The 13,943-nt window shown below is 43.5% G+C and overlaps 2 pseudogenes; both read right to left on the bottom strand.

Annotated features, from left to right (window-relative positions):
- Positions 1-13,943, bottom strand: part of LOC147644617 (uncharacterized) — a 323,333-nt pseudogene that overhangs the window by 108,446 nt on the left and 200,944 nt on the right.
- Positions 2,667-5,181, bottom strand: LOC147644623 (uncharacterized; annotated as a pseudogene).

Raw genomic sequence — 13,943 nt, 5'->3', positions numbered from 1 at the left:
ATAATGCATAGCGACATAAAGCGGCATTGCTGTATGCGTTAATTACAAAAAAATTCGCATCGCGTTACGATTTATAAGAGGTTACGAAAATTATAAGAGGTTCAATATTCATTGCGTTGAGCCAAATAATACGAATTAACGAGGGGACCAAAATGTATGGAATTTTTACGAATTAACGAGTTTTTTTCAAGGGGAAAGAATTTTTTACGAATTATCGCGATTTTCAATTTAGCGGGGTACGAATTATCGGGATTAGACTGTAATTGAACCTTGGGCTATATAACTCATATTTATCTAAGAATCCGCTAGGGCATTAGATGGGAATACGTCAATGACCGCGCGTTAAAGCTGCGGGGCAGTGGGAGTCCCAGCGAATGAAGCGAAAATGAAAAATATGAAAAAGCGTCGTAGTTCGCTTAGCAGTTATTTTAACATTTATTGTTTACAACTGCTGGCTTTGGACTAATGTAACTCTAATTTTGTCAGTGCATCGGGACCGCGGATGGGTAACTCGCCGACTGGAAGGACGGAGAACGAGATAAGAAAAGAACGAGCGGTAGCAACAAAGAAAGCTAGAGCACGAGCGGTCATTACTTAGAAAGCATTGAGAGTGGTAACTCCCTTACCTTACGCACACAAATTCAATCTTAGACTTTAAAGTATTACTATAGTGTAGTATACTGCCATTAGATAGAATTTTTTACAAACTCCGTCCCTTCTTAAGAAAGTTACAAGGCCAAGGGCGCTAGACGACCAAAGCTATCGTAAAACATACCTTAACACCTTTCTTCTCGCAAGAAAATCTCCATTTCTCCGCAATAATAATCGAAATAAGGCAGGTCTTGGAGGGTGAAGACGTCAGTAGTCGCTTATTGAAGATGCGAAACAGTAGAAGTCCCACCAAAACAAGCGAAGTTTAAGAAAAAGAGGCGTCGCAGTCGGCCTCACAGAACTTTTCACTTTTATTGTTCACGAGTGCTGCCCCAAGACTAATTTAGCTTTAATACAATTGAGTCACCGGGAACGGGAATTTTTCAAAACACCTGCTAGAAGGATAGAGACCAAGATGAGACCTCTCAGACCTACCCGCTCTTTTGGCGCTAACAATATGTAAACTCAGTTTTAAAGGTATCTGAACGAAACTTTGCAGTTAGTCTTCTTTATATTCTTACTCGTACTTAATTCGGAACGATTGGACAACTTTTAAAATAAAATATAACTTTCTCCGTTTTCAATATATTATAAATTAATTAGATGTAATGAAATTTTGTGTTATTTTAAAATTTCGGTTTTAATTTTATAAAAATCGGAAAACTATATTATATAGCTGCCATTGAAACGTTCAAAAACTTATAAAAAAAAAAATTATATCTTTTGATGTTTCTCAAAAATTATCTATCTATTTAGAGATAACGCTTTTTTTTTAATTCTTCGGAATCATTTTTGTTTGGACGATGATCTACTATATAAAAATATGTCGGGTTTTCCTTCCTGACGCTATAACTCCAGAACGCACGAACCGATTTCCACGGTTTTGAATTCGTTGGAAAGGCCTTGGGCTCCGTGAGGTTTAAAGCAAGAAATATTCAGGAAAAATTAAACAGAAAAGCGGGAAATTTAAATTGATTGAAGTGGGAATGATTGTGCCAAATCGATCGATGCACGATACATTCAACCAAGAACTAAATGGAGATTTGCAATCCAATGTTGATACAGTGCAGGAATTCGTTCGAAATAATGCTTCGTTACTGAATGAACAGCAAAAACAGTATTCGTAACATTAATTTAGGCGGTGTTCAATAATATAGGTTGTCTATTCTTCCTGGACGCACCTGGAGGAAGAGGGAAAACATTTGTCATTCCATTGATTTTGGCCACTATTCGATCAAGACGTGAAATAGCTTAGGCGTTAGCATAATGTGGAATTGCGGCAACTCTTCAAGACGGCGGTCGTACTGAAAATTCTGCACTTCAATTGTCACTCAATTTAAACACATTTAATACTCTTACTTCCAATATTTCCCGATCCATAGAAATGGGAAAATTGTATATGCAATGCAAGCTTATTGCTTGAGATGAGTGCACAATGACACTTTACTTCACAATGAAGGGTCTTTGGCGAAATAATAACATCTTTGGCGGCTTGATGATATTGTTGGCAGGCGATTTCAGTGCAACCTCCTCAATAATTCCCCGTGGAATGCGTGCAGATTATTTGAATGCTTGCCTAAAGGCATAACCTTTATGAAATAGTATATGCCCGCTCCAACTCCTTCTTCCATCTTGGAGCCGTCAGTGTATATGTTCAGGTATCGAGCATGGTCCTGAACCGTTTTCCAGTATTCAGGTCCCATGAATGTTGATGTTTTCACATCAAGACAAGTTCTAGGCGTCATGTAGACGATATACTGCTCACGGTTCGACCAATTGAGCTGTGCCCGTATCCCTGCGTCGACATATTTTCTAGCGCTACGAGGGCAGCCTTTCCCACGGTCAGTTACGCGTGGATGTCCAGGGGAATCAATTCCAATTATAGTCTCCAAAGCTTTTGTGGGGTTGACCTCAGCGCCCCAGATATGCATAAGCTCCATAAGCTTTTTGTTGGTCCTCTTTTCCGTGGCTTGCCACCACACTAAGACTCTGTATAGCAATGTCGGACGCACCACCTATATGAAGACCCAGGGCATTAGGGCGGGTGAGAGGCCCCATGTGCTGCTGAGCGTCTTCTTGGATGCATATAGCGCAATGGTGGAATTTTTCACCCTCTCTAGTACATTGGGTTTCCATGCCAGCTTGCTGTTTAGTACCTCGCCAGGTATTTGACTTGTGTTTTCGGGGTCAGCCTGGTTGTATTTATTTTTTTGGGGGATCCATGGCGGTACCTTGTATCTCTTAGTGAAGAGAATGTGGTCCGTCTTATCCGCATTGATACTGAGATCTACCTTGTCCGTCCACTCACATATCTCCCTGAGTGTTGATTCCAAGATCGTGCTAAGGGTCGATGGACATACTCCCGTGATAATTATGCTTATGTCGTCAGCATAAGCTGTTATCTTTGGGGCCTTCCTTTCGAACCTTCTGATTAGGTCGTCGACCACTAGATTCCATAGGAGGGGCGATAGGACTCAAACCTTGCGGCGTGCTCTGTGCGCTCCTTTTACCATAGAATCAGTGCCCTAATCCGATTGTACCCGTCGGCAACTCAATAAATTACCAATCCAAAAATTGATGGCTGGGTGTGTGCTGGTCGCTCCTAGGCGCTCCATTATTTCGTTTGTGCTTACATTATTGCCCGGCTATGTCTACAAAGACTCTGAGCGCATATTCCTTGTTGTGCAGTGCTCTCTCAATGGTGGCTACTAGCGAATGCAGCGCCGTCTCCACTGATTGTGAATTGTTCTAGAGGATATGAGTTCATTTTGGAGATGCTCTTCTCTGGTTGCTAGAACCTGGTGCTAGTACATGTGCATGTTTGAGCTGACTTTGTATTGCTTTAAGAGCAACTTCCGTAGTCTAGCCGTTTCTGAGGCCGTCTCTATGTGGGAACAGAAGTTTCTCCAAGAGCTTCTTTGTGCCCTGCATATTTCCTTCCTTAGTTCCTTAGCAGGATTTTGTATTCCTCGTTTATTATATTATCCTTCGCCTGCTTGGCAAGTTTGAAGAATGCTCTGAGGCTATCGGGAAACTACCAGTAGGGGCTTCTTCATGCTTTTTAGCAACACCACAGTTAGGTCGTCCGAGCTGTAATGAGACATAAGGTTAGCTAAAAGAACCTTCCGTACAAGTACGGCGGTTCTGTTCCTTCTTACCGATGGTGAGTAGAATGCGTTATAATTTGAGGATTTTAGTCCGGCGACGGCATTGCAAGAGGCAATTCAGGGCTCTTGGACTAGAGCTACATCGGGGTTTCCTTGCTCCATGGCAATTAGGATTTTTACCGACGCGACCGTGCTCTTAGTGAGATTGAGCTGCAGTACCCTTAGGGACATGGGTACCCGGCTCAACTCCACTCGACGGGTTGACTGCTATCGTCAGGTCACCGTCTTCCTCCTCTTCGGACTCATCCAGCGTCAGTTCCTTGGCAGCGTCGACAATGGTTTCCAGACCTAGGTCTTTTTCCACCTCGCCTGCCTTCAGGGTGTGGTCATCCTTATCACCGGGATGGCGCTTTTTGAGGCGCAGGTATACGCTACCTATGCTCCCACCATCTTCCCTTATCTGGGATACAGGATGTCCTCTGCCTCCTTGTTAATCTGGAGCACTACGCATTGGCCCCCCTCTTTGGAGAACGGCCTTGCGCTGTGCAGTATTTTCCAGTGTGCGGCTGGAATGTCGGAATTTTGACGCTGCTTCAGCTTTAGCGCTCGGTCCCCTTGGATAGCAATGGGGAAGAGTACCTTCGCTTTTGGGCTGCATGCGATTAGTCCACCCTGTCCACCACCTCTAGTTTGGCCCCGTCGTACAACGGTTCCATCTGGCCAACCGCTTGCGTCAGCTACTTTTTTTGACCCCATTAAGCCACCCGGCACCATCGAATGTGGGCATGGGGGCTACAGGGTCTTCCTCCACTCGTGAAGGGGGGCCTGCTTCCTTGGGCACGTGTTGCCGCTTGCTCGCCGGAGTGTCTTTTATAAATTCTAGGCAGAGCGTTGCCGTTTGGTGGTAAGCACCTCCTCCACCTTGTTGGCGAAACCGGCCGTTGATGCCATGTTTGTATCTTCGATCCTTTGCTCGGCCCAGTTGAGCTTTACCTTCTTCTCTTCGGAAAGGGCAGCTTTTGTCCTGAGCCGGCTCTGGATGTGAAGAGCAGCTTTATACTGCGCCTTAGCCTTTTTTCCCTCGTTTCAACGCTCCGGCCGGTCCCTGCGCGATAGCTGGTGCCTGCTTCTAGCGAGCGAAGAAGGCTTTCTTCCTCCTCTTTTGAAGGCTTAGCCTTCTTTGCGTCGTTATCCTGGCAGTAGCGTTAAAACTGACGTGACCTGCTCCCGTCAAATCAGTGGTGTGACCGCTGACGACAGGCAGAGAGGATTGCTCCCCTCCGTCCCCGCCGGTGGTAGCAGTCTCGCCTTCCACCGACGTTTGGGCTGATATCCCAGCCCCGGTTGCTTCTCTTTTCACCCCCACTTGCGTTTTATGCCTGCCGCCAGGCACCTCCAACCATGGATTCATATTCTCCCGCATTTAAGCGGAAAGAGGAATTGAATCGAAGCCTTAGCTAGATACTGCATTACCGCGGACAGAGCATGCGCCACTGCATTACCATTGTTATACAGTGCCCATTGCCAGCCGGCGCCCTCGTGGAGGGTTCAGCTGGAGGATCTTTGCCTATTCTACTATATAAATCGATCGTTAAATGTAGAAAAAAAAATGCAAAACCGTAAATGTAAAACGGTAATTGTAAAATTGAGAATATAGAAGATTTTAAAAACAAATATAATATAATTTATACTATATTAATTATTAATTACCTATTTCTAATCTATAATGGTATAGAAAGTTCGGAATACCTTGCATACATTGTTATGTATTAAAATTTGAATGAACTAATGTGGTCATCATTTTAATTACTAGATTAATTCAGATTTATGTCCTCAAACTTAGACAGCTATTAGCCGTGAAGAGTGAAACCTCCAACTCACGTCCCTACGTTTTCTGTCCCATTGGGAGGGTAAGTGTGCATCAGGCTAAGGCAAGAACATCATAGCCTTTGGTTTTGTATATTCCTTGGCTACATGGTGCATCAACTCGAGTTGCGGGTGAAAATCAATTTAACGGACACCACCATCCCTTCGGAAAAGGTCCTCCCCGGCTAATGCGAGTCCCGTGACTCCTACACCTAAAGAATCCTCTGACTCCCATACACTTCCGTGACCCGGATAAGTCGAAGATGGTTACAGACAAATTACTATCGGAGCCATCTGGTCCGACACTCTCCATTGACTATTCAGAAATGGTAAGAGGGCACCGGGTGATCAGGTGTGAAGGCGAGTCATCGAGTAGCAGACCGCGTTGCTAAGATTAGCATTAAGCTAGGCGCTGCCAAGGAAATCCTAGAGAGACCCAGGGCCAAAGGGGCAATCCAACCACGAAACGGTGGTTAAGACTCTGCGGGTACATAACATAATCCAGGGGTCCATACGGAGGACATCTCTATCCTCAAGGCGGAGCGGATAATGAAGACGAGCCAGCCGTTCTTTTTCCACATCAACCAGCAATGCGTAAAACAACTCGACAATTAAGACCACAAAGTTCGGTATAGTATCAGAAAGACCAAGAAAAGGCCTTTCCTAGTCGAGACGGTCGATGTCCGCGAAGACGAAGTCGACGAAACCAACAAGCTGTTGGACGACTTGGCCATCGATGACGACACCCCCAACCCCACCCCGCAATAATGCCGACTTGTCTTGTCTTGACTTGTCTTGTCTTGCAGATAAACCTCGCAGAGAAAGCTCGCGCGCTTGGTCAAATCTTACAGTCCTTCTTCGAGAGAATGAGATCGATATCGGTCTAATACAAGAGCCATGGTCTAGGGACGGGCAAATCTCTGGAATGGCTCTAAAAGAATACACAGTTATATACACCAGCTCGACAGGCAGGCCAAGGGTGGATATAAATATCAAAAACAACCTTAACGCACTTCAATATCCCACCCTTAGCAACTTAGATCTAGAAGAGGCCAGGTTTCATGGCCTCCGGCTACATGACACACAACGAACCGGCACCCCTGAAGCCTTAAATCGGGCGATGCAGTGGGCTGGAGAGAACAAGACGACGTTTATCTTCGGGTGCGAAGACAACACTAGGTTCACGCTATGGAGAAGTGAGGAAACAAAAGAATTGGGAGTGTCTCTTTACGATAGTATTATATGTCACTTTTTGCAACAAGGGCGACACGCCCACCTTCATTTTTCCAAGTAAGGAAAAATTTCAAGGCTGGGAAGAGGTCGCAGACAGAGCCCACCAAATGGAACACAACAATTATGAGGTAGGAAAATGAAGAATCTCGAAACAACACACTTTTTCAGACCATAGGCATATATTCCTTAAAATCTCGATGCCGACACAGGGGAGAGAAGGACCAAGTTTCGGCCTACCCCAGAAGGAATCGACAAGGATGTCGGGGACATCAGTAACATTCTCAACAAAGCGTATAAGGAGTCATGCAGACTCACGTACTCAAAAACATACCCAAAATGGTGAAACAAAGAACTAAGCGTACTCAGGAAAAAGGTTAGGAAGTCTTTTTTAATAAAATCTACGAAGCCAAGGATTGGCGACCGTACAAGCAGAAACAGAAAGAATACAAAAAAGCGAGTTAAGAAACGCTCTTGGCTGAGCAATATACTAGCAAAAGGTCGAGCTAGTCCTACACTTATAAACAGGCCTGACGGCACAGAAACAACGTTAGCAGAAGAGTCAGTAGAAACCTTGCAGTACAGAATTCTCAGGAAACCAGATAGAAAAATCTGGAATAACGGAAAGGCAAAAAGCATACGAGTCATAGAGATAGTCATATTGAAAAGATCCATTGAGCGATCGGATCCTTCGACAGGTACAAAGTCTAAGTGTGGTCTGAATTATACCAGAAATGCTACCAACCAAAAACATGCATGGGTGGATGGCTACAAGCAATCATCCAAACATGTATAAAAATAGCACAAATATCACATCCGTGGAAGGAAGCAACAGTAGTTTCACACCCAAACCAGGAAGAAGAGGACACATCCATGTCACGAATTACAGGCCGATTAGTCTGACCTCATTTCTCATGAAAACCCTGGAGCTGATACTAGATATCCACATCAGAGGTCAAACAGAAAAAAAATGCATACAGGAAAGGCAGATCCACCCAGACCGCACAGCAAGAGTGGTACGATACATTCAGAAGGCATTGCTGTTCAGGAATAACACTTTGGCCACCTTTTTAGACATTGAAGGAGCCTTCAATAATGTAACGAATCAGAATCTAGATCGGTGCAATGCGGACGAGCATACGGATAACAGACGACCTGAGTGGTATCCATCACCCAAGATTTTTGGAGAGAGGCACACCTCACGGGGGGAGTCCTGCCTCCACAGCTCTGGCTGATAAACATGGATGACATATTAAGAGCACTCAACAGTGAAAGTGTGAAATTGGTAGCATACGCAGTCGACGTAGTCTTACTGACTTCAAGACCATTCCCCTACGTCATCAGCGAACTGATGACAAGGGCACTCACCAAACTAAATGTATGGGCATAAACCCAGGTAAACCGAAAATCGACGATGATGAGTTGCTGCGCTCGGATGACGAGACTCTAACTCCGTCGCGTTCGGCTGGCAGTGCTAAGGCAAGTACTCCCTAAACGGTACAAAAAACAACTAATTCCACCAAGACGAGCCACGTCAAGGTGAGACGAATAGACGACCAGCTAAAGTCGTCCACCCACCAACAAAGCAAGGCGTAGGCCAGCAAAGCCCGATTCATTCTGGCGAAAATAGCTAAGAGTGAGAAAGAGGGAAAAGTTGACCAAAGAGTTAAAGCGGACAAAGCTCGATTCTAGGCATTGTTCGAGGAGTTCGAGAGGTACGAGAAGGAGCAACTAGAAGCGTTCTTTCACACACAGTCGAAGTGAAACCGCTCGCATGAAGTCAGCGAGGGCGCTCCGAAGAGAGCGAATAACAATAAGGGGGCCCCGAGAGCGACATCCAGTGAGGTGGCTAGAGAGAGCCTTGCCATGGCACTGGGCGTCTGCTGATGGAGAAATGGTTGGACGTCGAAACCAGACAGTCTAAGATGGTAACAGACAAATTACTATCGTAGCCATCTGGTCCGACACCCTGTTTCAGAAATGGTTACATGGCATAGGGTGCTCAGGGGCGACGAAGACTCATCGAGTAGCAGAGTCCGTTGCTAAGATTAGTAACGCATGGAAGGTGATTAGCATGAAGCTAGTCCCTGCCAAGGATGTCCCAAGATACTAGACATCCAAATCAGAGGATGTTTGGAGCAGACCGCTCGCGCCTAATTATGCGCGCATAGGTGTATCGCTGCATCTGCTGCGCTCTTAGCTTTCTCTTTGTTATCTATTTCTCTCTCTCTTCTTCTTTTGTCGCCTTATCTGTCAAGCTAAGCTACATTGTAAACGCCTATATATTGAAGCCAAGTGTTCGATCGGTAGTTGCAGCTCAGACGAGAGAACAAACAAGAAAATAAATACGGCATATTATCGACCTATTCGTGCGTTACCTTTTATTATTTCTCAAGGCTGGTAAATTCGTTGTCTTCACCATAAACAGAGGTGAAACAGAGAAAAGCATGCATACATGAAAGGCTGATCCACCGAGACCGCGCTGCATGAAGTGATAAGATACATAGAAAAGGCATTGCTGTTCAGGAATAACACTTTGGCCACCTTCTTAGACATAGAAGGGGATTCAATAACTTAACGAAAGAGGCATCAGGATCTGGATAGGCGCATTGCGAACGAGCATCCGGATAACAGCCGACCTGAGTGGAACCCATCACAAGAATTGTGAACAGAAGCATACCTCAAGGGGGAGTTCTGTCTCCACTGCTCTGGCTGATAAACATGGATGACATATTAAAAGAACTCAACAGTAAAAAGGTGAAATTGGTAGCATGTGCAGACGACGTAGTCTTACTGACTTTAAGGCCATTCCCCGACGTTATCAGCGATATGATAAAAAGGGCACTCACCAAACTCAAGAGCCTGTGGATTGGGCATCAAACCAGGTAAAAAGGAGCTTATGCTCTTTACAAGAAAAACAAGGATTCCCTATAGGAAATAAAACATTAACGAAAAAACTGCGACATTCACCCCTAGATAATAATAAGGCTGCACGCAGCGGTTGTAAGACACATACTCATATATGGAACACAAGTATGGTGGCCAGCATTAACTAAAGCCTACAACATCCAGAAACTGACAAGGATTCACAGATCGGCATGCGCATCTGCAACGGATGGACTACGATCATGTCATTCTAAGCATTATTCTAATATAACATTTCATCAGGAATACAGCAGCGCAAAATTCCGGGCCGGCTGAAGGCATGCCAGAGCTGGAAGAACTACCACACCGTTCTGTAAGATCCTTGGCGAGATCTTTTGACGAGATGAACTATCGGACAGAAAACACTGAGTATATGACAACCGAACTGCGATTCGGTAATGCATACACCACGATATACGCAACAAGGAAAGAATGGAGAAGAAGGAGGATATCCGAGCCAGATGAGGTATCACACTAAACCTAAGGCTCAAGGATGAGCTGCGGCGTAGGTGCCGGAATCTTCGCCGAAAGCTGGATAGAAGAGTCCTGCCACCTCCCAGTGACAGTATTCCATGAGGAGGTTTTCGCAATACTGAAAGCAGTCAACCTCTCACTAAATCGAAACCTCCGAAATACTAAAGTATGTATCTACACAGACAGCCAAGCGGCCATCAAATCCCTAGCAACAGCGAGGACTACATCTACACTAGTAGTCAAATGCAAAGAGGCACTAAACAGACTAGGAGAGGACAACAGAAGACCTTGGGTGTTCGGACATAGCGACATCGCAGGAAACGAAAAAGCGGACAAGCTGGCCAGGAAAGGGTCAGAGGAAAAGATACACTAGTCTCTCTGAACTCAGTCCATACGGAAATTCATGACCATTTTAGACTATTAGCCAACAAGGAATGGTCAATGACGACAACTGAGAAGATCGAAGCTATGCTGGCCTAATTACAACGGGAGACGGACTGGGGAGCTGATCTCCAAGAGTAAAAAAGACATTAAAAGGATAACGGCAACTATCACTGGCCACTGACCAATAGGCACGCACGCCTCCAAGATGGGCCTATCCTACAACAAACACTGCAGTAGTTGTAGGGAACCGGGAAAGCAGGAGACACCAGAGTATTTACTGTGTCATTGCCAGGCGTTTAACCAAATCAGGGCGCGTCACTCTGAGCTCACCAGCTCGGGTCCCTAGGGGGGTCAGTGACTGCAATCCTAGCCTACCTGACATTACCTTTTCTGTCTCCATAATTATTTTCTCTTTTTTTTTATTCTTTTATAGCTTCAGCATTTAAAGCAGAACAAACATTTTAGTTAGTCTATAAAAAAAGTGAGTGTCGATAGATAGGCTTTCTTAATAAATTTACTAACGTCGTCAATATAAGCTGTTATTATTTAAGGGGTTTCTTCTCGAATATCTTCATCAGGTCGTCGACATCCAGATTCCATAGGAAAAGAGATATTACCCGATTAGTGTAATTAGTGTAGTTTGTAGACCAAATTAGCAACATCAGTGTTATAGTTTTGTGGTTTTCATAGTCTAGAAGCTCTGTGGATAAAGACTGGACATAACCATTTAAGCTAGAAGGATCTGAGAGAATATTTGAAAAGTACCTAACAGAATATATATGGGACGCATATTATTTTAATTAAAAAATGTTTAATTTAGGTATGGAAAATATATATATATTTATCACCTTTTTTTTCAGGTTAACAATGTGGCTAAATTTATTCTAAGCATTTTAGAATGGCTTGGAGTAAATGGAAAATCTGAAAATGTTTCCCATAATTTACATTTTTGCAATTCGGTTAATGGGAATTTTTCTTTGGAACAAAAAATTTGGATGTCTTTAAACATGTGAGTATTTAGAACATTTTTCATTATTTATGAAGTGTTAAACATCGTTTATTCTCATAAATCTTGAATAGTCGTCAATATGTATTAATATGCAATGCCGAACATTTTAAATATGACGGACACAAAAACTGTTAAGTAGATTCATGTCTTAAATATTTGTTTTTTTTTTTAATTTCATCTTAATACATAAATATTTTTTTAAAGGCATATTAGTCTCAGAATTGTTTATGGCCTTATGTTACCCACATGCATCTTTCAACAATTACTGCATATATTGTAGCCTTGAAAATGAAAGCCATATTTGTTATTTTGTTCGAAACTTTTTGGTAATGCGAATTCGACGATTTTTTTTACCCTTTTTTTACTTTTAATATTATTAATCTTCAAAAGAAACGAAAATTTATAAAGCAACTATCAACCCCGGCAAACTCCGTTTCGCCACCAAATGGCTTCATTTTATGTCACATTTTGTTTGGTGATAAAAGAACAAATTTTTTTGTTTTATATTTGAAAAGGACAAATTTTATTTTAATTCACAACTGAAATGAATTCATTTCGATTACAAAAATTAAGTTATATTTAGTTAAACTTATCTAAGTAAATGAAAGTGAATCCACAGTAATTACTGAATCGAAGCTTATACGTGTCCGCAAATCCGTTTCATTGAAGTGCTCTGTGGTAAACCACATTCTTGTTTTTTGGTCTGACGTTAACATAAAAAAAATGGAGGGTTTTCCAAATCGTGAACACTGTGAAAAACAACTATTTTGTCATGGAGTTGGCCTTGCGACTTGTTAATTGTCATTGCGAACGCAAGGGGAACTGGAAATTGCAACCGTTTGAAGTCAAACTGAAGATCAGTCTGAATGATTGGTATTCGAGGAATACATACATTTTCATCAGCGTATTATCTGTTAATAATGGTGCCTCTATCAAATTCGGCATAAGTCTGTTTGTGGGGAAGACAACGAATTTGTCACCCTTAAGCAATAATAACTAACGCTCGAATTAGGTTGATTAAATGCTGTGTATTTCATTTTCACTGTTCTGGTCGGAGCTGCAACTACCGATCGAACGCTTAGGTTCAACATATATAAAAACGCTTACATAAAGATAAGGCGACAGAAGAATAAGAGATAGAGAAATAGATAACGAAAAGAGAAAAGCTAAGAGTGCAGCAGATGCAGCCATACACCCATGCGCGCATGATTAGGCGCTAGCGGTCTGCTCCGAACATACTCCCCCCATTGGAAGAGGTACTGTTCCAACATCGTCGGCATCGTGGGGCAGAACGACTTGGTACGAATTTAAAGCCTCCAATTGGCCAACCTTTCCGCACTGTGGTCAGCAACGCTTGTTATCCTGCATGTGAATATTATCTCTTATCGTAAGAGAGCTGCTGCATTGCTCTTGTAGCCAAGAAGGCAGCTGGCTTTACTACGGCAGCAAGTGTGTCATCATCAGAATGATTAGTAGGATCCTTGACGACGGCAGCTAGACAGACTGGGGAGTAGGAGGACACTCTCGGCAGCCCTCCAGACACGATCCAACCAAGTTTGGTGTTCTGGAGTGTTGGCATCGCGTCATCATCCGTCGCGTCATCGCGTCATCATCCTATACCTCCTCTGCAAGAGCGACTCCATAGAATCCCACTTAAATAGATCGTTAATGGACAACTCCTCTTCCCGCGTCCTCTGATCGAGCTTTCGTGCGACTATGTATATCCGTCGAAGATTTGTTGCGTAGTGGCCAGGGTACGGATTGCTCCCAGATGCGAATTCATGGAATCGCTTAAATCCCGAAGACGCTTGGCTGATCCCTTCTCGACACCCTTTGACCCAAATATTGCCTGTACGTGTGCCTGAAAATGTAGAACTTTATTATCGAATCGGTTTGTAAGTAAATCCAAAACCTTTCTATAATTGGCATTCGAGGGCTCAAGCGAACGTATGGTCTCTAGAGTCACGCCGCCTAAACTTGACCTTAGATATTGTAATTTTTCAATATCACTAAGTTCTTCATTATTTCCGATGACTGTGGTGAACGTCGCAATAAAATCCGGCCAATCAGAATAGGAACCATTAAACCGAGCTATCTCCAAAATTGGCAACCGCGGCTTCCTAGATCGGAAAGAAATATCCGGATGGTTAATAATGTCTATAGATGTTGAATTTGCAGCGGTTGCAGCCGGCAATTGCGATTTGCGAAGCACCGCTAAACCTCGATTTATCTTCGCCTTCACATCCATGAACGCCGTGGAGAATTCAATCCGATGGTCGCTTGCTATCTCCGAAAAG

Source organism: Drosophila serrata, unplaced genomic scaffold (assembly GCF_035046125.1).
Source record: "Drosophila serrata isolate PLE 108 unplaced genomic scaffold, ASM3504612v1 contig_128, whole genome shotgun sequence".
Taxonomy (NCBI): Eukaryota; Metazoa; Arthropoda; class Insecta; order Diptera; family Drosophilidae; genus Drosophila; species Drosophila serrata.
Note: the sequence above shows the minus strand (reverse complement) of the source record. Positions and strands in the feature narration are given on the sequence as shown.